This window comes from Mesoplodon densirostris, chromosome 4 (genome assembly GCF_025265405.1).
Source record: "Mesoplodon densirostris isolate mMesDen1 chromosome 4, mMesDen1 primary haplotype, whole genome shotgun sequence".
In the NCBI taxonomy this organism is placed as follows: domain Eukaryota; kingdom Metazoa; phylum Chordata; class Mammalia; order Artiodactyla; family Ziphiidae; genus Mesoplodon; species Mesoplodon densirostris.
Window position 1 is genome coordinate 32,241,908 of NC_082664.1, and position 23,766 is coordinate 32,265,673.

At 37.9% G+C, this 23,766-nt stretch overlaps 1 protein-coding gene across 7 annotated transcripts in view; it reads right to left on the minus strand.

The window, feature by feature from the left end:
* The window catches only part of SIPA1L1 (signal induced proliferation associated 1 like 1), a 186,746-nt gene that overhangs the window by 151,021 nt on the left and 11,959 nt on the right, over positions 1-23,766 (minus strand). The window lies entirely within an intron of this gene.

Genomic DNA, 23,766 nt, shown 5'->3' on the forward strand with positions numbered 1-23,766 from the left:
AGTCCTTGTATTGGACACCCAATAGGCCTTTTCAACATAAAAACATACCTCTTTCAGTTAAGTGAAATGTTATTTCATTATTTGTTTTGATTATTTCCTTTTCTTCCTTTTTTCTTTCATTTTGTAAATGTTTTATTTATTGGATACTATACTCCCTCAATAGTATCTTATCTCTTCTCTCACACCCCCTATTTCTTTTTCATTTATGTACTTGGGGAAATTTTTGAACTTCATTTTCCAACCAGACTATTTAATTTTTCCTATTTATTCTTGAACTCAATTTTGAAAGAATTTTGTCCTCTGATTGTTTCTTCCATTAAAAAAAATCTGTTCTTGTTTCATGACTATGATATTTTGTATTATCCCTGCTATTATTAAACTAATTTGAAAGTGTTCTTTTTTTTAATACTACTTTCATTTTTATTATTTTTTAAAATTATTTGGCTGCGCTGGGTCTTGGTTGCGGCATGCGGGATCTTTGTTGCCACATGCAGAATCTTTAGTTGTAGCATGTAGGCTCTTTAGCTGCAGCATGCAGGCTCTTAGTTGTGGCATGAGGGATCTGGTTCCCTTACCAGGGTTCGAACCTGGGCCCCCTGCACTGGGAGCGTGGAGTCTTAACCTCTGGACCACCAGGGAAGTCTTAAAAGTGTTCTTTTCATATTCAATGAAAATGAATGAAACGAAATAAAAAAGTAAATTTCTCAATTTACTTTTCTTCCGTTTGTTGTGAGCACTGTCCTTCTCACACGGAAGGCTTTTTCTCACATGTCTGCTATCACTGGCCATCCTTTTACATTTAGTACCTGGGTGGGGGCAGGGCCTGGTGACTACTAAGTAGACTTTCCTGAAGGGGACAGGGTGGGGACCCATTGGTTTACCTGGGGAAACTGGACATAGGGGGAAATATAATCATCACTGCCTAGCATCTGTGTAGTCTCTTCATGTATCTGGGGAAATTCCTTGCCTTATACAGAGCCTGCTTTCCACAATAGAAGCCTAAAAGTGCCACATTGTCAATTAACCAGCTATTCTTACAGATAGGGCACAGACATTACCTGCTCCTCAGCCAATAAGATGTGCACATCCTGGACTCTGAATTGAAAGGCAGAATCTGGAAAGAGCAAGGAGGAAGCAAATACATTTACATGGAAGCTGGTGGCGTCAGTAGTGGCGACGGTGTAGTAGCTCCCTCATTTAAATGCTGGTGGTGGGACTTCCCTGGTGGCACAGTTGTTAAGAATCTTCCTGCCAACGCAGGGGACACGGGTTCAAGCCCTGGTCTGGGAAGATCCCACATGCCGCAGAGCAACTAAGCCCCTGAGCCACAACTAAGCCTGCGCCATAGAGCCCGCAAGCCACATCTACTGGGCCCGCGCACCTAGAGCCCGTGCTCCACAACAACAGAAGCCACCGCAATGAAAAGCCCACGCACCTCAATGAAGGGTAGCCCCCGCTCGCCGCAACTAGAGAAAGCCCACACGCAACAATGAAGACCCAACACAGCCAAAAATAAATAAATTTATTTTAAAAAAAGTCCTGGTGGTGACAATGCAAAGTTGGACATCCCGTGCTCAGGGGCAGCACCATGCCGGCTTTCTTGAGTGATCTGAGTACTGTCTTGGCCAGCTGGCCTCCCTTGTTCCCTCCCTTGTTGCCCATTTTCCAAACCTGTTCTACAGCCTTTCCAGTGATTCAGCAAGTCACTAAACACTATTTCCATAAATTCCTTTCCTGCTGAAATCAGACTGACAGTTTTCCCCCTATACCGGGGACCCAAAAATGCTAGTACTCAGAGGTCATCTTTAGAATACACTTCACTTTCTCTAGAGAAGAATGGTTCCATTTCCTGCCTGGTTTCCAGCATTCTGGGAACCAAGCTCCGCCAAAAATGTTTCAAATAATTCCTCCCTGCTTCCAGAGCCTTTACAATTACACCGGTTTGGGAAGGGACCTGACTATGTACCTACGACCAACCTCTCAGTGCAATCTTCCCAGCTACTTGGGGCCTCACATATAAAGGCCTTCACATGCAGCTCTCTCCTCATCACTAAATTACTTACAATACATCCATCGCTCTCTGCTGACCAAAACAGTGTTGATAATGCTAATCTGCTCCTATTTCTTTTCCTCACATTTGACCTTGCATATTTTAATCTTTTTCTATTCCTTTAGTAACACTGGCGTAGAGTTTGGGAGGGGAAGAAAAAACTGCAGCATGTGTTCAATCTGGCATGTTTAACTGGGGACTGCAATTGTTATTAGTCTGAACTGAAAACTTTCAATTATGAAATATTTGAAACATGCAAAAACTTAGAGATACGTAGTACCCCTCAGCTGGATTTAATAAATGTCAGTGTTCTGCCAGATTTGCTTCAGATCACAAAGAAATAAAATGTTATAAATATAGAGAAAATATCAATTTCCAACCCCATTCTTCTCTCAGCCTCTCCAGAGAAACTTCTCTCCTGAAGATGCTAGGCACCCTTCCCACAAGTATTTGTATATTTATGAAATCTAAACAGTATCATTGGGAACACATCCTTTCACAACTTTGTTTTTTTCACACAAAACAGTCTTCTAGATTTATTCATGGTGATACAAAAAGATACAGATCCTTTATGATAACCTCTGTATGCTTTACGCTCCGTGTATATACTTGGGTTTGTTGCTTGAAATCTAGGTTATTTCCAGTTCTTTGCTATTACAAAGACAGAATGGCCATTCCTTTCACACCTTCTTTGTGAACATGGGTCAGTCTCTCTAGAGGACTCTATAATGGGAAGTGCTGAAACCTTGAGTTGGAGCGTTCTTCAACATTATTGGATATTATCAAACTACACTCCAAAGCGGTTGTAACAATTTTACAATCCAACAGTCACATATAAAACAACATTTGCTGCCACATTTTTGACTTTAAATTATCAGGATCGCACAAAATGTTACCTTGTTGCTTCTACTGGCATTTACCTGATAATCAGTGAGAATTTTCATTCATTTATTTGTCTTATGTACTTCTGTTTTGTCCATTTTTCTACTAGGTCCCTGTTTTCTTTGTTACTGATTTGTAGGATTTCATTATATACTATGGATAGTACTATGGATATTAATCTTTTATTAGACATATGTCTGAATATTCTATAGGTTGTCTTTTACCTTTGTTTAAGGTATATTTTCTTATACACGCATTTAAAATATTTAACATAGTCAAATTTAAGTCTCCTCTCCTTTATAGTTGGGTTTTTTGTATCTTGTTCAAAAAAAATCCTCCCAATCTCTAATGTTATACAGACGTTTTCCTATATTTTCTTTTAAGAGTTTAAATGTCTCTCTTTAAAATGCATGTCTTCCATTCAGAATTTATTTACAGGAATATAATTTTAATTTTTACCACACTGTCCACCATTGCTTTTTGAAGAGCCTTTTTCCATACGAATTTGTAATACAAGGTCAAAAACAAGTTCCCACACCATGAAGGTGTCTTTTTATAGTCTCTCTTCTGTTTGAATGGTCTATTCTCTATCCGTATGCGAATGCAGCACCAATTCAAATATTACACATTATAATAAATCCTACTGACCACATTAATTCTACTTCTTCAATTAATTTTAGTATCATTCTGCCATGTTTCATGGCAAACTCTCTTGGCTTTGTTGTTTTCTTCTATTTTTGATTTGCATCAAATTCATAAACGAATGAGAACTTGGTCGTTGCATACCTTCTGTTATACTTAATATGAGGTACACTTTAATATTTTATTATTCTGACTAGGATCATTTATGTAATCATATTTTCTAATAAACTGTTGCTAATGTACTAAAAAAAATCACTGGTTTTTTTGTATATTTCATATCCAGTAATCTTACTGAAACCTTATTATCATTAATCTCAGTTTGATGGTTCTTTTTAATTTTTTTAGTTAGACAATCATATCATTTGCAAAACAACTTTTTCCTTTTGTTGCCTTATCAAGTTGGCTAGTAGTTAACATGGCTTAATTTTAAAATGTAATATTAAGTTAAAAAAAAGGCTACATTCTACTTTGTAAACATATTTATATACCTGCAGAAGCACAGGGACTTTGAGAAAATGAAAATAGTTGATTTTTTAGGAGGAAGGATTTTCTTCTTTATAAATATTTGTTACATAGTAGTTTTCAAAAAAAACACATACCACTTTGGAAGTACTATGCAAGAAAATACACTCTATATAATTTTTATTAAAAGTAAACTGACAGTATTTTAATTTTTATTAAAAGTAAACATGACTTTCTAACTGACAGATCAGTTAGAAAGTCATGAAAATACGCCAGGATATTTAAAGGAGGAATAAGTCTTAACCGCATGTGGGAATTTATTTGGGATATGATAAAGGCCTTGCCAGCTAGCCACCCAAATGGATCTACTCCCTGCAGTCCACCATACTCACTAAAGCAAATGGGGAGAAGTCCACTTTGGAATGTGTTCTTGTATTCCCTATGGCACGATTTTAGGAGGAAAAAGAGATAGATTATACTTCCAAGAGCTTTTTTAAAATGCTGTTAATTTGGACTTGGTTACAAAATGAATGAATGATGGAACCTTCAGGAAAACCATAAGGCAGGCCTACCCACCACCTTCCCAAAACCAGATTCAGTATCTCTATAATTAAGAGCACATATAGGAAATGACTTCAAAAAGTCTCCTTTAAGACTAGATCCCCGATGCCTAGTGAGTTAATAAGAAAACAGACAAAAATAACATCCTGACCCAACTGAGAAAGTTGTGTGGTACAAGTGAAACAAAAACTGAGAAATAAAATGAAAGGAAAACTGTCAGAAAAATAAAAATGAAAGACATTAGGGTTACTGTGAAAGTGAAAGACAACAGAATAAAAATGAAAATTTCCAAACAGAAACTCCAAAAGAGAAAATATCAGCAAGTAGAAAAGAATCAATATTCTCCATGAGAGGGTCCACTTCTACACATTCCATCCAACAACTTTTCATTTTTGCCAATCTGCTGATGTGAAATCCAAGTACTCTTTCTACAGTGAGAAATGGAGGGCATGATTCAGGGCATGAAAGGAAACAAAAAAGGTACCTTTAACTGAGGAATTAAAGCATGTTAAAGTACTGATAAAAACCTGTAAAAGTAACTAGTACTTATTTTAGAGTTAAAGTAAACAGCTGCATTGAGTGGAGAAAGGGGTGAGCAAGAGGAAAGAAAAACTAAGGACAAGAACTGATGACAACAAGGAAGAAATATTGCTGATATTCCTGTGTGGAGTACAGGCTAAAACAAAGCAGGCCTCTGTGTATTTTTTAAAAAACTGATAAAAAATTAAATCATTTATTCATGTGAAACCAAAGAAAAGTGGGTCTGCAGTATAGAGAAGAAAAATGTGCAACTACATTATAAGTTATAAAAGAAAATAGTATTCAGGAAGAAGAAGGGAAGAAAAGAACATAGATAGCAGTTATTTATTGAGCACTGACTGTGTGTCAAGAGATTGAAAATCACAATAACAAGAAGAGAGTGACTGGAGCTGAGGCTCGGGTTTCGGTCGGAGCGCAGGGAGAGGACTGGCGCTGGCGGCGTGAACACAGCCTGAAGGGGCTAATCTGCCACAGCTAGCCGGGAGAGAGTCCGGAAAAAGTCTGCACCTGCAGACGAGGCAAGAGACTTTTTCTTCCCTCTTTGTTTCCTGGTGCTCGAGGAGAGGGGATTAAGAGCGCTGCTTAAAGGAGCCCCAGACACGGGTGCCAGCCGCGGCTAAAAGTACGGACCCCAGAGACGGGCGAGGGACACTGGGGCTGCTGCTGCCGCCGCCAAGAGGCCTGTGTGCGAGCGCAGGTCACTGTCCACGCCCCCCATCTGGGGAGCCGGTGCAGCCCACCACTGCCAGGGTCCCGGGATCCAGGGACGGCTTCCCCAGGAGAGGGAACGCGTGCCTCAGGCTGCTGCAACGTCATGCCGACCTCTACTGCCGCAGGCTCTACCCGCACTCCGTGCCCCTCCTTCCCGCCCACCAGAGTCCCCGAAGCGGCTGCTCCTTTAACCCTGTCCTGTCTGAGCGAAGAACAGACGCCCTCCAGCGACCTAAACACAGAGGCTGGGCCAGATCCAAAGCTGAGACCCGGGAGCTGTGAGAACAAAGAAGAGAAAGGGAAATCACTCCCAGCAACCTCAGAAGCAGCGGATTAAAGATCCACATTCAACTTGATGTACCCTGCATCTGTGGAATACACGAATAGAAAACGAATCATCCCAAATTGAGGAGGTGGACTTTGAGAGCAAGATTTGTGATTTTTTCCCCTTTTCCTCTTCTTGTGAGTGTGTACATGTATGCTTCTGTGTGAGATTTTGTCTGTATAGCTTTGCTTCCACCATTTGTCCTAGGGTCCTATCCGTCCGTTTAAAAATTTTTTTTTCTTAATAATTATTTTTTATTTTAATAACTTTATTTTATTTAACCTTACTTTATTTTATTTTACTTCATCTTCTTTCTTTCATTCATTTTTTCCTTCCTTCCCTGCTTCCTTCCTTCCTCCCTCCCTCCCACCCTGCTTTCTTTCTTTCTTTCTTTCCTTTTCTCCCTCTCTCTCCCTCCCTCCCTCCCTCTCTTTCTTTCTTCTTCTACTGATTCTTTATTTCTACTTTTTCTCCCTTTTATTCTGAGCCGTGTGGATCAAAGGCTCTTGGTGCTGCAGCCAGGAGTCAGTGCTGTGCCTCTGAGGTGGGAGAGCCGACTTCAGGACGCTGGTCCACAAGAGACCTCACAGCTCCACATAATATCAAACGGCGAAAATCTCCCAGAGATCTCCATCTCAACACCAGCACGAAGCTTCAATCAACGACCAGCAAGCTACAGTGCTGGACACCCTATGCCAAACAACTAGCAAGACAGGAACACAACAACCCCACCCATTAGCAGAGAGGCTGCCTAAAATCATAAAAAGTCCACAGACATGCCAAAACACACCACTAGACGTAGACCTGGCCACCAGAAAGACAAGATCCAGCCTCACCCACCAGAACACAGGCACTAGTCCCCTCCACCAGGAAGCCTACACAACCCACGGAACTAACCTTAGCCACTGGGGACAGACACCGAAAACAATGGGAACTACGAAACTGCAGCCTGCTAAAAGGAGGTCCCAAACACAGTAAGATAAGCAAAATGAGAAGACAGAAAAACACACAGCAGGTGAAGGAGCACGATAAAAACCCACCAAACCTAACAAATGAAGAGGAAATAGGCAGTCTACCTGAAAAAGAATTCAGAATAATGATAGTAAAGATGATCCAAAATCTTGGAAACAGAATAGACAAAATGCAAGAAACAGTTAACAACGACCTAGAAGAACTAAAGATGAAACAAGCAATGAGGAACAACACAATAAATGAAATTTAAAATACTCTAGATGGGATCAATAGCATAATAACAGAGGCAGAAGAATGGATAAGTGACGTGCAAGAAAAAATAGTGGAAATAACTACTGCAGAGCAGAAGAAAGAAAAAAGAATGAAAAGAACTGAGGACAGTCTCAGAGATCTCTGGGAAAATATGAAACACACCAACATTCGAATTATAGGGGTTCCAGAAGAAGACAAGAAAAAGAAAAGGACTGAGAAAATATTTGAAGAGATTATAGTTGAAAACTTCCCTAATATGGGAAAGGAAATAGTTAATCAAGTCCAGGAGGCACAGAGAGTCCCATACAGGATAAACCCAAGGAGAAATACGCCAAGACATATTAATCAAACTGTCAAAAATTAAATACAAAGAAAACATATTAAAAGCAGCAAGGGAAAACAACAAATAACACACAAGGGAATCCCCATAAGGTTAACAGCTGATCTTTCAGCAGAAGCTCTGCAAGCCAGAAGGGACTGGCAGGACATATTTAAAGTGATGAAGGAGAAAAACCTGCAACCAAGATTACTCTACTCAGCAAGGATCTGATTTGATAGAGAACTTAAAACGTTTACAGACAAGCAAAAGCTGAGAGAGTTCAGCACCACCAAACCAGCTTTAAAACAAATGCTACAGGAACTTCTCTAGGCAAGAAACACAACAGAAGGAAAAGACCTACATTAACGAACCCAAAACAATTAAGAAAATGGGAATAGGAACATACATATCGATAATTACCTTAAATGTAAATGGACTAAATGCTCCCACCAAAAGACACAGATTGGCTGAATGGATACAAAAACAAGACCCATATATATGCTGTTTACAAGAGACCAACTTCATATCTAGAGACACATACAGACTGAAAGTAAGGGGATGGAAAAAGATATTCCATGCAAATGGAAACCAAAAGAAAGCTGGAGTAGCAATTCTCATATCAGACAAAATAGACTTTAAAATAAAGACTACTAGAAGAGACAAAGAAGGACACTACATAATGATCAAGGGATTCATCCAAGAAGAAGATATAACAATTGTAAATATTTATGCACCCAACATAGGAGCACCTCAATACATAAGGGAAATATTAACAGCCATAAAAGGAGAAATCGACAGTAACACAATCATAGTAGGGGACTTTAACACCCCACTTTCACCAATGGACAGATAATCCAAAATGAAAATAAATAAGGAAACACAAGCTTTAAATGATACATTAAACAAGATGGACTTTACTGATATTTATAGAACATTCCATCCAAAAACAACAGAATACACATTTTTCTCAAGGGCTCATGTAACATTCTCCAGGATAGATCATATCTTGGGTCACAAATCAAGCCTTGGTAAATTTAAGAAAATTGAAGTTGTATCAAGTATCTTTTCCAACCACAATGCTATGAGACTAGATATCAATTATAGGAAAAGATCTGTAAAAAATACAAACACATGGAAGCTAAACAATACACTACTCAATAACGAAGTGATCGCTGAAGAAATCAAAGAGGAAATCAAAAAATACCTAGAAACAAATGACAATGGAGACACGACGACCAAAAACCTATGGGATGCAGCAAAAGGCACTTCTAAGAGGGAAATTTATAGCAATACAATCCCACCTTAAGAAACAGGAAACATCTCGAATAAACAACCTAACCTTGCACCTAAAGCAATTAGAGAAAGAAGAAGAAAAACACCCCAAAGTTAGCAGAAGGAAAGAAATCATAAAGATCAGATCAGAATTAATGAAAAGGAAATGAAGGAAACGATAGCAAAGATCAATAAAACTAAAAGCTGGTTCTTTGAGAAGATAAACAAAATTGATAAACCATTAGCCAGACTCATCAAGAAAAAAAGGGAGAAGACTCAAATCAATAGAATTAGAAATGAAAAAGGAGAAGTAACAACTGACACTGCAGAAATACAAAAGATCAGGAGAGATTACTACAAGCAACTCTATGCCAATAAAATGGACAACCTGGAAGAAATGGACAAATTCTTAGAAATGCACTACCTGCCAAGACTGAACCAGGAAGAAATAGAAAATATGAACAGACCAATCACAAGCACTGAAATTGAAACTGTGATAAAAAATCTTCCAACAAACAAAAGCCCAGGACCAGATGGCTTCACAGGTGAATTCTATCAAACATTTAGAGAAGAGCTAACACCTATCCTTCTCAAAGTCTTCCAAAATATAGCAGAGGGAGGAACACTCCCAAACACATTCTACGAGGCCACCATCACCTTGATACCAAAACCAGACAAGGATGTCACAAAGAAAGAAAACTACAGGCCAATATCACTGATGAACATAGATGCAAAAATCCTCAACAAAATACTAGCAAACAGAATCCAACAGCACATTAAAAGGATCATACACCATGATCAAGTGGGGTTTATTCCAGGAATGCAAGGATTCTTCAATATACGCAAATCAATCAACGTGATACACCATATTAACAAATTGAAGGAGAAAAACCATATGATCATCTCAATAGATGCAGAGAAAGCTTTCGACAAAATTCAACACCCATTTATGATAAAAACCCTGCAGGAAGTAGGCATAGAGGGAACTTTCCTCAACATAATAAAGGCCATATATGACAAACCCACAGCCAGCATCGTCCTCAATGGTGAAAAACTGAAACCATTTCCACTAAGATCAGGAACAAGACAAGGTTGCCCAGTCTCACCACTCTTATTCAACATAGTTTTGGAAGTTTTAGCCACAGCAATCAGAGAAGAAAAGGAAATAAAAGGAATCCAAATCGGAAAAGAAGAAGTAAAGCTGTCACTGTTTGCAGATGACATGATACTATACATAGAGAATCCTAAAGATGCTACCAGAAAACTACTAGAGCTAATCTATGAATTTGGTAAAGTAGCAGGATACAAAATTAATGTACAGAAATCTCTGGCACTCCTATATACTATTGATGAAAAATCTGAAAGTGAAATCAAGAAAACACTCCCATTTACCACTGCAACAAAAAGAATAAAATATCTAGGAATAAACCTACCTAAGGAGACAAAAGACCTGTATGCAGAAAATTATAAGACACTGATGAAAGAAATTAAAGATGATACAAATAGATGGAGAGATGTACCATGTTCTTGGATTGGAAGAATCAACACTGTGAAAATGACTATACTACCCAAAGCAATCTACAGATTCAATGCAATCCCTATCAAACTACCACTGGCATTTTTCACAGAACTAGAACAAAAAATTTCACAATTTGTATGGAAACACAAAAGATCCCGAATAGCCAAAGCAATCTTGAGAACGAAAAACGGAGCTGGAGGAATCAGGCTCCCTGACTTCAGACTATACTACAAAACTACAGTTATCAAGACAGTATGGTACTGGCACAAAAACAGAAAGATAGATCAATGGAACAGGATAGAAAGCCCAGAGATAAACACACGCACATATGGTCACCTTATCTTTGATAAAGGAGGCAGGAATGTACAGTGGAGAAAGGACAGCCTCTTCAATAACTGGTGCTGGGAAAACTGGACAGGGACATGTAAAAGTGTGAGATTATATCACTCCCTAACACCCTACACAAAAATAAGCTTAAAATGGATTAAAGGCCTAAATGTAAGGCCAGAAACTATCAAACTCTTAGAGGAAAACATAGGCAGAACACTCTATGATATAAATCACAGCAAGATCCTTTTTGACCCATGTCCTAGAGAAATGGAAATAAAGACAAAAATAAACACATGGGACCTAATGAAACTTAAAAGCTTTTGCACAGCAAAGGAAACCATAAAGAAGACCAAAAGACAACCCTCAGAATGGGAGAAAATATTTGCAAATGAAGCAACTGACAAAGGATTAATCTCCAAAATTTATAAGCAGCTCATGCAGCTCAATAACAAAAAAACAACCCAATCCAAAAATGGGCAGAAGACCTAAATAGACATTTTTCCACAGAAGATATACAGACTGCCAACAAACACATGAAAGACTGCTCAACATCATTAATCATTAGAGAAATGCAAATCAAAACTACAATGAGATATCATCTCACACCAATCAGAATGGGCATCATCAAAAAATCTAGAAACAATAAATGCTAGAGAGGGTGTGGAAAAAAAGGGAACACTCTTGCACTGCTGGTGGGAATGTGAAGTGGTACAGCCACTATGGAGAACGGTATGGAGGTTCCTTAAAAAACTACAAATAGAACTACCATATGACCCAGCAATCCCACTACTGGGCATATACCCTGAGAAAACCATAATTCAAAAAGAGACATGTACCAAAATGTTCATTGCAGCCCTATTTATAATAGCCTGGAGATGGAAACAACCTAAGTGTCCATCATTGGATGAATGGATAAAGAAGATGTGGCACATATATACAATGGAATATTACTCAGCCATAAAAAGAAACGAAATTGAGCTTTTTGTAATGAGGTGGATGGACCTAGAGTGTGTCATACAAAGTGAAGTAAGTCAGAAAGAGAAAGACAAATACCGTATGCTAACACATATATATGGAATTTAAGAAGAAAAAAAATGTCATGAAGAACCTAGGGGTAAGACAGGAATAAAGACACAGACCTACTAGAGAATGGACTTGAGGATATGGGGAGGGGGAAGGGTAAGCTGTGACAAAGCGAAAGAGAGGCATGGACATATATACACTACCAAACATAAGGTAGATAGCTAGTGGGAAGCGGCCGCATAGCACAGGGCGATCAGCTAGGTGCTTTGTGACCGCCTGGAGGGGTGGGATAGGGAGGGTGGGAGGGAGATGCAAGACGGAGGGGATATGGGAACATATGTATATGTATAACTGATTCACTTTGTTATAAAGCAGAAACTAACACACCATTGTTAAGCAATTATACTCCAATAAAAAAAAAAAAGAAGAAAGTGACTAGAAATGTACACGGAGTGCAGTAAGAGAATACAAGACCAATACCTAAGATTTGCTGGGGAGTTAGGGAAGGCTTCACAGAGAAAACAGTTGAGCTGAATCTGGAGGGTAAAATAGGATGGAACTGGAGGCAGAGCTGGGAGAGAGTAGTTGAGTAAAAAAGGAACATGTGCTATTGCAGAGAGAAATGAATCAAAACACACTGTGGAAGCATAAAGAATAGTAACAATGGGATTAAGAATGTGGATGCAATATATAAACAGGTCAGAAGAAATAGTTTAGTCCAGGGATTACACTCCAAACCATATAAAGATACAAAAGGAAACAAATCATGATCAACACGTCAGAAAGAACTGATTATAACGCTTAAGGATTCACAGCTTTAAACCATCACACAGGTTCTCAGATTTGAAAAAAGAAAGAAAACTTAGTAATATACGTATGAAAGCAAAAGCTAATTACCTCAACTTACTGCAAGAACCTCAGTTGTTAATACAACAAAAAACCAAAATCCAACATGTTACTCTAAAGATGTATAAACCAAAAGACAGAAAAAATTTTAAAGGAGATAGTAATAAAAGTATTTTTAAAAAACCAGAGGAGGGCTTCCCTGGTGGCGCAGTGGTTGAAACTTTTTCTTACTATGCCTTTCTCTACAAAAAGTAAAGTTGCAGTTAAGATTGAATAGAAAATGAAATATTTATGTCTGCTGCTAGTTTGCATGCATTCAAAATGCTTCAGAAAATTCAACAGAGAGGTGACTTAGATCATCTGAATTCATAAACTAAACCTTCACAAGGAAATCACCTACATGACCTCATCCGCAGCTTTCACCAGCCATCCACGCCACTTCTGATTACTTGGTTAAATGAAAGCATGGGGAATGGTTCACTGAGGCTCTTGACGTACCTTCTCTCAGAACAGAAATCTACCTTCAAACATGTTGGAGCTCCCCACATGTCTGGGTGAGGAGTTCTCTGCAGTCTTCTAATAATCTATTGCCCATAATGTCTCCAGAAAATTACAGAAAAGGTAAAAACCAGGTTCATCTTTAGAAAAGCAAGGCTCTCTATATGGTCAAAAGAACAGTATCTAGTACAATGCCTGGTACATTCTGGGCACTCAAGCAAAAGCACTGCTTTTTCCTCTATTTTTCAGTCTATACCCTGATATTCGCTCAACAAATTTACTCAACAAATATTTGAGGCACTGTTCTACGTGCTGAAGTTACTGCCCTAAAAATGTTTACATTTAGTGGGAGAGAAAATGAACAAATAAACATGATTTAAGAGCAACATACAGGGCCTCCCTGGTGGCGCAGTGGTTAAGAGTCCGCCTGCCGATGCAGGGGATACGGGTTCGTGCCCCGGTCTGGGAGGATCCCATATGCCGCGGAGCGGCTGGGCCCGTGAGCCATGGCCGCTGGGCCTGCGCATCCGGAGCCTGTGCTCCGCAACGGGAGAGGCCACAACAGTGAGAGGCCCGCATACCGCAAAAAAAAAAAAAAAAAAGAGCAACATACAGTACTCAGGCTTTGAATTCAACAAAATATTTTTTAACCTATTCCACCTGGAATGCCATCAAGGATATTAATTCTAAAAGTAGGATTTTGGTTTAAAAATCCTAAAAGACAACTTATTTACATATCGCAAACCAATACTTTTAAGAATTACCTACAACAGTTCAGCAGTATTCATTTTCCAGCAAGTTGGAAGTATTTTCATTTCAACTGAATTGCATATTTTTAAAAAACTGAACTTGTACAAATTAGAAGATTAGTAGTTATCATAATAAAATAAGCTAAAAATAATATTTTACATTCTTTTTTTGGCAGTCAACTCTAGCCTAGTATTACAATCCATAATATTCCTACCATGGAAAAGTGAGGTAGCTTTCTTTATATCAGTTACAACCTGGAAAGAGTCAACTTTCATTTCTGGGCCTCTTAAACACAGTATGAACTTGAGTAGGAGTCAATCATGACTTTGGTTTAACATAATTTTACTTTGTTCACTTCCATCCTTTATATTTAATGAAGTACTTTCACAAGGACCCAAGTTTAACAGAACCATAGTCATATGAGTTACATAGGCACTCCAGTACTGAGTGCCAGAGCGAAGTCAGAAGAACAAGTAGCGTTAAGTAGCCCCGTTGTGCAGAAAAGTACAAAAACACAACCTGTAGTAGCCATCTTTAGCAGCAAAGTCCTCCTGGTTCACCAATAGCAGATTTCCTTTCTTATGGAATTAATGAGTGAAAAGGACTTAGCTAAAAATTTAATAAAATGTCAGAGGAAAATATGATATATAAATGAAGGAAATTTTTCCATGTGTAAAAGTAATGAAAGAAATTACAAAAGAAAAAGTTAATAGATTTGGTTACATGAAACTTTAAAACATCTATATATTAAAAGGCAAACCAAAAACTAGTAAGAAAACTACACTACAACATAGGTTTAATGTACTGACTATACATGATAATTATATACATAATACTCTATAAAATACTGAATTCACAGAATCACTGTAAATCAAGATAAAATATTAAGACTCCAAAAGAAAGATGGGAAAAGAAACATTAATAAGCAATTCACAAAAGAAAACAAGAGATAACTGGCTAAACATTTGAAAAATGTTTCTATTCAATAAATAAATACAAATGAAAAGAGGTTTTTTTGGGAGGAGTTGTTTTTGTTTTTCATAAAATGTGCTCATTGGCTACTGGGAGGAGTGAAAACTAGTTTTAAAAAAAGAACTTTTAGGAATATGTATCAAGAGCCTCTATAAGGTTTACAAACTTTTACCCAGTCATTTTATTCCTGAAAATGTCTTAAGGAAATATTCCAAAAGACAAAATTTTATGCAGAAGATGTTCATCACGGCACTATTTACAATAAAAAAGAACTGTAAACTACCTAAATGCCCCCAAACTATATAAATCATGGAATGTCCAAAAATATTATATACTCACAAAAATTAGTGCTTTTAATTATGAGAGAACACAATATAATGTTAAGTTTAAATTTAAAAAACTATGTGTGCAATGTGACCTCAACAATGTAAAGAGGGAAGAAAGCTAATAACAATAGCACATACACAGATGGGGAGAATACCACCAGCAAGTAGTATTTTAGGGGTGGTAATGTTGATAGTGTTGGTTACCTTTCTCTTTCCACTCTACTGTAAATGCCAGGCTTTCTACACATTCTAAGAAGATGGGGTCTCTGCCCAGTCATCACTGTGCTCCCAGCATTGTGCCTTTCACACAGTAGGTACTTAGGAATATCTGTTGACTAAATTTAAAGCCAAAGGGAAAAACATAAATATTTTATAGAAAAATTAACAAACACATACATATATACACACACGTAAATATACATGTACGTATGTGGATGTGTACACATATATATATACATCCAGAGTACCAATATCAAAACTTAGAGAGGGAGGGGGTAACTTTTCAGCATCTATGTTTATATTCTTAATATTGTAAAAAGCAGGGTAATCTGGGTACAGCAGGTAAGGGGAACAAGAAAGAAAACACCCAAAAAGTTGCTTGAAAAGTTTTTATAAGAATAAAATCAGGGCTTCCCTGGTGGCGCAGTGGTTGAGAGTCCGCCTGCCGATGCAGGGGACACGGGTTCGTGCCCCGATCCCGGAAGATCCCACATGCCGCGGAGCGGCTGGGCCCGCGAGCCATGGCCGCGGAGCCTGTGTGTCCGGAGCCTGTGCTCCGCAACGGGAGAGGCCACAGCAGTGAGAGGCCCGCGTACAGCAAAAAAAAAAAAAAAAAAAAAAAAAAAAAAAAAAAGAATAAAATCAGAGGATGTTGTAATTTTGAACGGTTATCTTTGTTAATGAACAGAGAAAAGCACTCTCTAGCTCTTTATACTGAAGGTCACCTGTGGGAAGTTTTACTCAAGAATGCAAAGACTGTCTCCTTATTAAACTGGGTGTAACTGACAAGGAGCTAAAGAATTAATGCAACAGAAAAAGACCATCTTTTCTCATTAGCCCATATCACAAAAGCAGTTGTGTTTTTAAACTTTGTTTCTAATCTTCGCAATTATTTTTAAGTCTCTGATGTTTAAATTCCATAGTTTACTTTAAGGTCATAAACTTTAAAATTCAGTACCATATTTTCATTCATGCAAAAAGAAGCAGTAATATTGTTTAAAAAGAAATGAGGTATGTAAACTTTCTGAAACTGTTTGAAGGTTTCAGCACAATGCAACCACAATTGGATTGATAATTAATATCAAAAGATATTAATTTGTTTAGAACAATGCAGCATTTTAAATAGAAGAACTCTCCAAACCACCCCTGCTGAACAGAAATAACATACTAATTACATGAAATTTCTAAAAATCTTAAAATAAAATAACATACAAGTGCATATTGCTACAAACTAACAGAAGATGCTACCATTCACAAATATGAGGGTGAAAAACTTTTCTCACCAATTTCATATTAATCCTTGGTACATGTGAAAGTACTGAGTAGAATGTTCCACTGAGACAGGCCATGGCTCAATATCTATAACTGGGTGAGGCTATGAATTTCAAATAAAAAACCCAACCTGAAAAAAATAAAGGGCAACCAGAGCCACCTTGTGCATTTCCTATGAATATTAAATGACTGGTTCAAGCATGCTACATCTGTCAATCTCCAACATCTCCACTAAGGAGATTAGAAACTCAAATCCTTCAATTAACAGACTATCTGATTACTTAATATTTCATTCACAATTCTGTGCTAAGTTCACATTTTAAGAAAGCTGATAAGTACACAAGCCTCTCAGATAGCCTCATCAACCAGAGGGCAGACAGCAGAAGCAAGAAGAACTACAAGCCTTCGGCCTGTGGAACAAAAACCACATTCACAGAGAGATAGACAAGATGAAAAGGCAGAGGGCTATGTACCAGATGAAGGGACAAGATACAACCCAAGAAAAACAACTAAATCAACTGGAGATAGGCAACCTTCCAGAAAAAGAATTCAGAATAATGATAGTGAAGATGATCCAGGACCTCAGAAAAAGAATGGAGGCAAAGATCGAGAAGATGCAAGAAATGTTTAACAAAGACCTAGAAGAATTAAAGAACAAACAGAGATGAACAATACAATAACTGAAATGAAAACTACACTAGAAGGAATCAATAGCAGAATAACTGAGGCAGAAAAACAGATAAGTGACCTGGAAGACAGAACAGTGGAATTCACTGCTGAGGAACAGAATAAAGAAAAAAGAATGAAAAGAAATGAAGACAGCCTAAGAGACCTCTGGGACAACATCAAACGCAACAACATTTGCATTATAGGGGTCCCAGAAGGAGAAGAGAGAGAGAAAGGACCAGAGAAAATATTTGAAGAGATTATCATCGAAAACTTCCCTAACATGGGAAAGGAAATAGCCACCCAAGTCCAGGAAGCGCAGCAAGTCCCTGACAGGATAAACCCAAGGAGAAACACGCCAAGACACCTAGTAATCCAATTGGCAAAAATTAAAGACAAAGAAAAATTATTGAAAGCTGCAAGGGAAAAACGACAAATAACATACAAGGGAACTTCCATAAGGTTAACAGCTGATTTCTCAGCAGAAACTCAACAAGCCAGAAGGGAGTGGCATGATATACCTGAAGTGATGAAAGGGAAGAACCTACAACCAAGATTACACTACCTGGCAAGGATCTCATTCAGATTTGATGGAGAAATCAAAAGCTTTACAGACAAGCAAAAGCTAACAGAATTCAGCACCGCCAAACCAGCGCTACAACACATGCTAAAGGAACTTCTCTAAGTGGGAAACACAAGAGAAGAAAAGGACCTACAAAAACAAACCCAAAACAATTAAGAAAACGGTCATAGGAACATACATATCAATAATTACCTTAAATGGAATGGATTAAATGTTCCAACCAAAAGACAAAGGCTTGCTGAATGGATACAAAAACAAGACCCATATATATGCTGTCTAAAAGAGACCCACTTCAGACCTAGGGACACATACAGACTGAAAGTGAGGGGATGGAAAAAGATATTCCATGCAAATGGAAATCAAAAGAAAGCTGGAGTAGCAATACTCATATCAGATAAAATAGACTTTAAAATAAAGAATGTTACAAGAGACAAGGAAGGACACTACATAATGATCAAGGGATCAATCCAAGAAGAAGATATAACAATTATAAATATATATGCACCCAACATAGGAGCACCTCAATACATAAGGCAACTGCTAACAGCTATAAAAGAGAAAATAGACAGGACCACAATAATAGTGGGGGACTTTAACACCTCACTTACTCCAATGGACAGATCATCCAAAATGAAAATAAATAAGGAAACAGAGGCTTTAAATGACACAATAGACCAGATACATTTAATTGATAGTTATAGGACAGTCCATCCAAAAACAGCAGATTACACTTTCTTCTTAAGTGTGCACGGAACATTCTCCAGGATAGATCACATCTTGGGTCACAAATCAAGCCTCAGTAAATTTAAGAAAATTGAAATCATATCAAGCATCTTTTCTGACCACAACACCATGAGATTAGAAATGAATTACAGGGAAAAAAATGAAAAAAACCACAAACACATGGAGGGTAAACAATACGTTACTAAACAACTAAGAGATCACTGACAAAATCAAAGAGGAAATCAAAAAATACCTAGAGACAAATGACAATGAAAACACAACAATCCAAAACCTATGGGATGCAGCAAAAGCAGTTCTAAGAGGGAAGTTTATAGCTATACAAGCCTACCTCAAGAAACAAGAAAAATCTCAAGTAAACAATCTAACGTTACACCTAAAGGAACTAGAGAACGAAGAACAAACAAAACCCAAAGTTAGCAGAAAGAAAGAAATCATAAAGATCAGAGCAGAAATAAATGAAACAAACAAAGAAAACAATAGCAAAGATCACTAAAACTAAAGGCTGGTTCTTTGAGAAGATAAAGAAAATTGATCGGGCTTCCCTGGTGGCGCAGTGGTTGGGAGTCCGCCTGCCGATGCACGGGACGCGGGTTCGTGCCCCGATCCCGGAGGATCCCACGTGCCGCGGAGCGGCTGGGCCCGCGAGCCATGGCCGCGGAGCCTGTGTGTCCGGAGCCTGTGCTCCGCAACGGGGGAGGCCACGGCAGTGAGAGGCCCGCGTACAGCAAAAAAAAAAAAAAAGAAAATTGATCAACCATTAGACTCATCAAGAAAAAGAGGGAGAGGACTCAAATCAATAAAATTAGATATGAAAAAGGAGAACTTACAACAGACACCACAGAAATACAAAGCATCCTAAGAGACTACTACAAGCAACTCTATGCCAAAAAAATGGACAACCTGGAAGAAATGGACAAATTCTTAGAAAGGTATAAACTTCCAAGACTGAACCAGGAAGAAACAGAAAATATGAACATACCAATCACAAGTAATGAAGTTGAAACTGTGATTAAAAAGCTTCCAACAAACAAAAGTCCAGGACCAGATGGCTTCACAGGTGAATTCTATCAAACATTTAGACAAGAGCTAACACCCATCCTTCTCAAACTCTTCCAAAAATTGCAGAGGAAGGAACACTCCCAAACTCATTCTATGAGGCCACCATCACCCTGATATCAAAACCAGACAAAGATACTACAATAAAAGAAAATTACAGACCAATATCACTGATGAATATAGATGCAAAAATCCTCAACAAAATACTAGCAAACAGAATCCAACAACACATTAAAAGGATCACATACCATGATCAAGTGGGATTTATCCCAGGGATGCAAGGATTCTTCAATATATGCAAATCAATCAACGTGATACAACATATTAACAAATTGAAGAATAAAAACCATATGATCATCTCAATAGATGCAGAAAAAGCTTCTGACAAAATTCAACACCCATTTATGATAAAAGCTCTCCAGAAAGTGGGCAGAGAGGGAACATACCTCAACATAATAAAGGCCATATACGACAAACCCACAGCAAACATAATTCTCAATGGTGAAAAACTGAAAGCATTTCCTCTAAGATCAGGAACAAGACAAGGATTTCCACTCTCACCACTATTATTCAACATAGTTTTGGTTGTCCTAGCCACGGCAGTCAGAGAAGGAAAAGAAATAAAATGAATACAAATTCGAAAAGAAGAAGCAAAACTGTCACTGTTTGCTGATGACATGATACTATACATAGAGAATCCTAAAGATGCCACCAAAAAACTACTAGAGCTAATCAATGAATTTGGTAAAGTTGCAGGATACAAAATTAATGCACAGAAGTCTCTTGCATTCCTATACACTAACGATGAAAAATCTGAAAGAGAAATTAAGGAAACACTCCCATTTACCGTTGCGACAAAAAGAATAAAATACCTAGGAATAAACCTACCTAGGGAGACAAAAGACCTGTATGCAGAAACTGTAAGACACTGATGAAAGAAATTAAAGATGATACCAACAGATGGAGAGATATACCATGTTCTTCGATTGGAAGAATCAATATTGTGAAAACGACTATACTACCCAAAGCAATCTACAGATTCAATGTAATCCCTATCAAATTACCAATGGTATTTTTTACAGAACTAGAACAAAAAATCTTAAAATTTGTATGGAGACACAAAAGACCCCGAATAGCCAAAGCAGTCTTGAGGGAAAAAAACGGAGCTGGAGGAATCAGGCTCCCTGTCTTCAGACAATACTACAAAGCTACAGTAATCAAGAAAATATGGTACTGGCAGAAAAACAGAAATACAGATCAATGGAACAAGACAGAAAGCCCAGAGAGAAACCCATGCACCTATGGTCAACTAATCTATGACAAAGGAGGCAAGGATATACAATGGAGAAAAGACAGTCTCTTCAATAAGTGGTGCTGGGAAAACTGGACAGCTACATGTAAAAGAATGAAATTAGAACACTCCCTAACACCATACACAAAAATAAACTCAAAATGGATTTGAGACCTAAATGTAAGACAGGACACTATAAAACTATCAGAGGAAAACACAGGAAGAACACTCTATGACATAAATCACAGCAAGATCTTTTTTGATCCACCTCCTAGAGTAATGGAAATAAAAACAAAAATAAACAAATGGGACCTAACGAAACTTCAAAGCTTTTGCACAGTAAAGGTAACCATAAATAAGGTGAAAAGACAACCCTCAGAATGGGAGAAAATATTTGCAAACGAATCAATGGACAAAGCATTAATCTTCAAAATATAGAAACAGCTCATGCAACTCAATATTAAAGAAGCAAACAACCCAATCCAAAAATGGGCAGAAGACCTGAATAGACATTTTTCCAAAGAAGACATACAGATGGCCAAGAAGCACATGAAAAGATGCTCAACATCACTAATTATTAGAGTAATGCAAATCAAAACCACAATGAGTTATCTATTACCTCATACCAGTTAGAATGGGCATCATCAGAAAATCTACAAACAACAAATGCTGGAGAGGGTGTGGAGAAAAGGGAACCCTCTTGCACTCTTGGTGGGAATGTAAATTGATACAGCCCCTGTGGAGAACAGTATGGTGGTTCCTTAAGAAACTAAAAATAGAATTACCATATGATCCAGCAATCCCACTACTGGGCATATACCCAGAGAAAACCATAATTCAAAAAGACACATGCACCCCAATGTTCACTGCAGCACTATTTACAATAGCCAGGTCATGGAAGCAACCTAAATGCCCATCGACAGGCGAATGGATAAAGAAGTTGTGGTATATATATACAATGGAATATTACTCAGCCATAAAAAGGAATGAAATTGGGTCATTTGTTGAGACGTGGATGGATCTAGAGACTGTCATACAGAGTGAAGTAAGTCAGAAAGAGAAAAACAAATATCGTATATTAACGCATATATGTGGAACCTAGAAAAATGGTACAGGTGAACCGGTTTGCAGGGCAGAAGTTGAGACACAGATGTAGAGAACAAATGTATGGACTCCAAGGGGGGAAAGCCGTGGTGGGGTGGGGATGGTGGTGTGATGACTGGGCGATTGGGATGGACATGTATACACTGATGTGTATAAAACTGATGACTAATAAGAACCTGCTGTATAAAAAAATAAATAAAACTAAATTAAAAAAAAGCTGATAAGAATTGTATTTATTCATAGAGTCAATCAGTTCTACACTAAAAACCAGTCCATTCACATTTTGACACTTGTTTCTATATGATGTAGAGGAGGTCTAAGTACATAAGTCTATAAAATGGTTGCAGGCCAAGGAGAAAGGCTTGCTCCCTTCCCAGTTCTGGTATACTTTCCATTATCTTAGAATATCAATTCATGGGTCAAATTATGTTGACATTTTCCAGGGGAAAAGAAAATGTTCTGAAAAGCATGCCTTTCCTACCCTGATACCCAATTGAAAAACATTCAAATTGAACAGCCCACTTGGTTGACTGAGGGGTAAGGAAGAACTGAAGAGAAAAAAAGAAAAAAGCAGAAGAAAAACATTTTTTCCTCTTCTGTCCTTACTGTTTTTAACCTAACATGCCTCTCAAAGTGTTTAGCTCCATGGTGATGAGAACAGGAGAAAAACACAGAAACACTGAAAGAACAAATTCCCTCAGAATATTTTAGGGTTTGCAACACAAAGCTTAACATGGAATTATAGAGGCATTCAAGTTGAAAATAGATTCTTATAACTTAGTAATGATGTAAGATGAACAGTCTTTATAACAGCTTTAAAAAAAGCTACGTTCCTTCCCCACCCCCCAAAAAACCCCAGCCTTCTACTTGACTTTTTCACATTAGTAATTTCCCAATGTAAAGAATATAGAAGAAACCATAATCATTGTTTAGAAAAATGGGTTTCAACTTTGCCCCCCAGGGGGACACTTGGCAGTATCTGGTGGTCACAACTTGGTAAGGAGTGCTACTTGCATCTAGTGAGTTGAGGCCAGGGACATTGCTAAACATCCTACAATGACACAACCTCCATAACAAAGAATTCTCTGGCCTCAGATGGCACAGTTCTAAGGCTGAGATTCTGGTTTAAAAGTATCTTTAACAGTGAAATGTAAAGATTTATAATCATCCAAGTTCCAAAACTTAGGTCAAAGCAAGTAGGGAAGTCTCCCAGGCTCTCTGTACTCCCTACAGGCTGATGTGTGCAATGGTTCTACTTTCACACGGGATACAGTGCTGAAAACTGCTATAGGAAGAGATTTCACTGTTGAGTAACTTATGAACTTATAAGAAATGCAGAGTGCGGTAAAATACGTTTACAAATAAACCTGAAAAGTTACTTGAAAAATGTTAACCAATGTAAAATTATGATGACAACTCATTAAATGAAGAAAACATCAATGATACTATACTTTTGGTAGTAGCAATATTGATAATGTTCATTTCCACTGACTGATCCTTGCTTGCTAAAAATCTTTCACAATCTTCCTCCCTCAGAGTTTTAATTACGTGGCTTAAGGTCATTAAATTTATTCTTTAC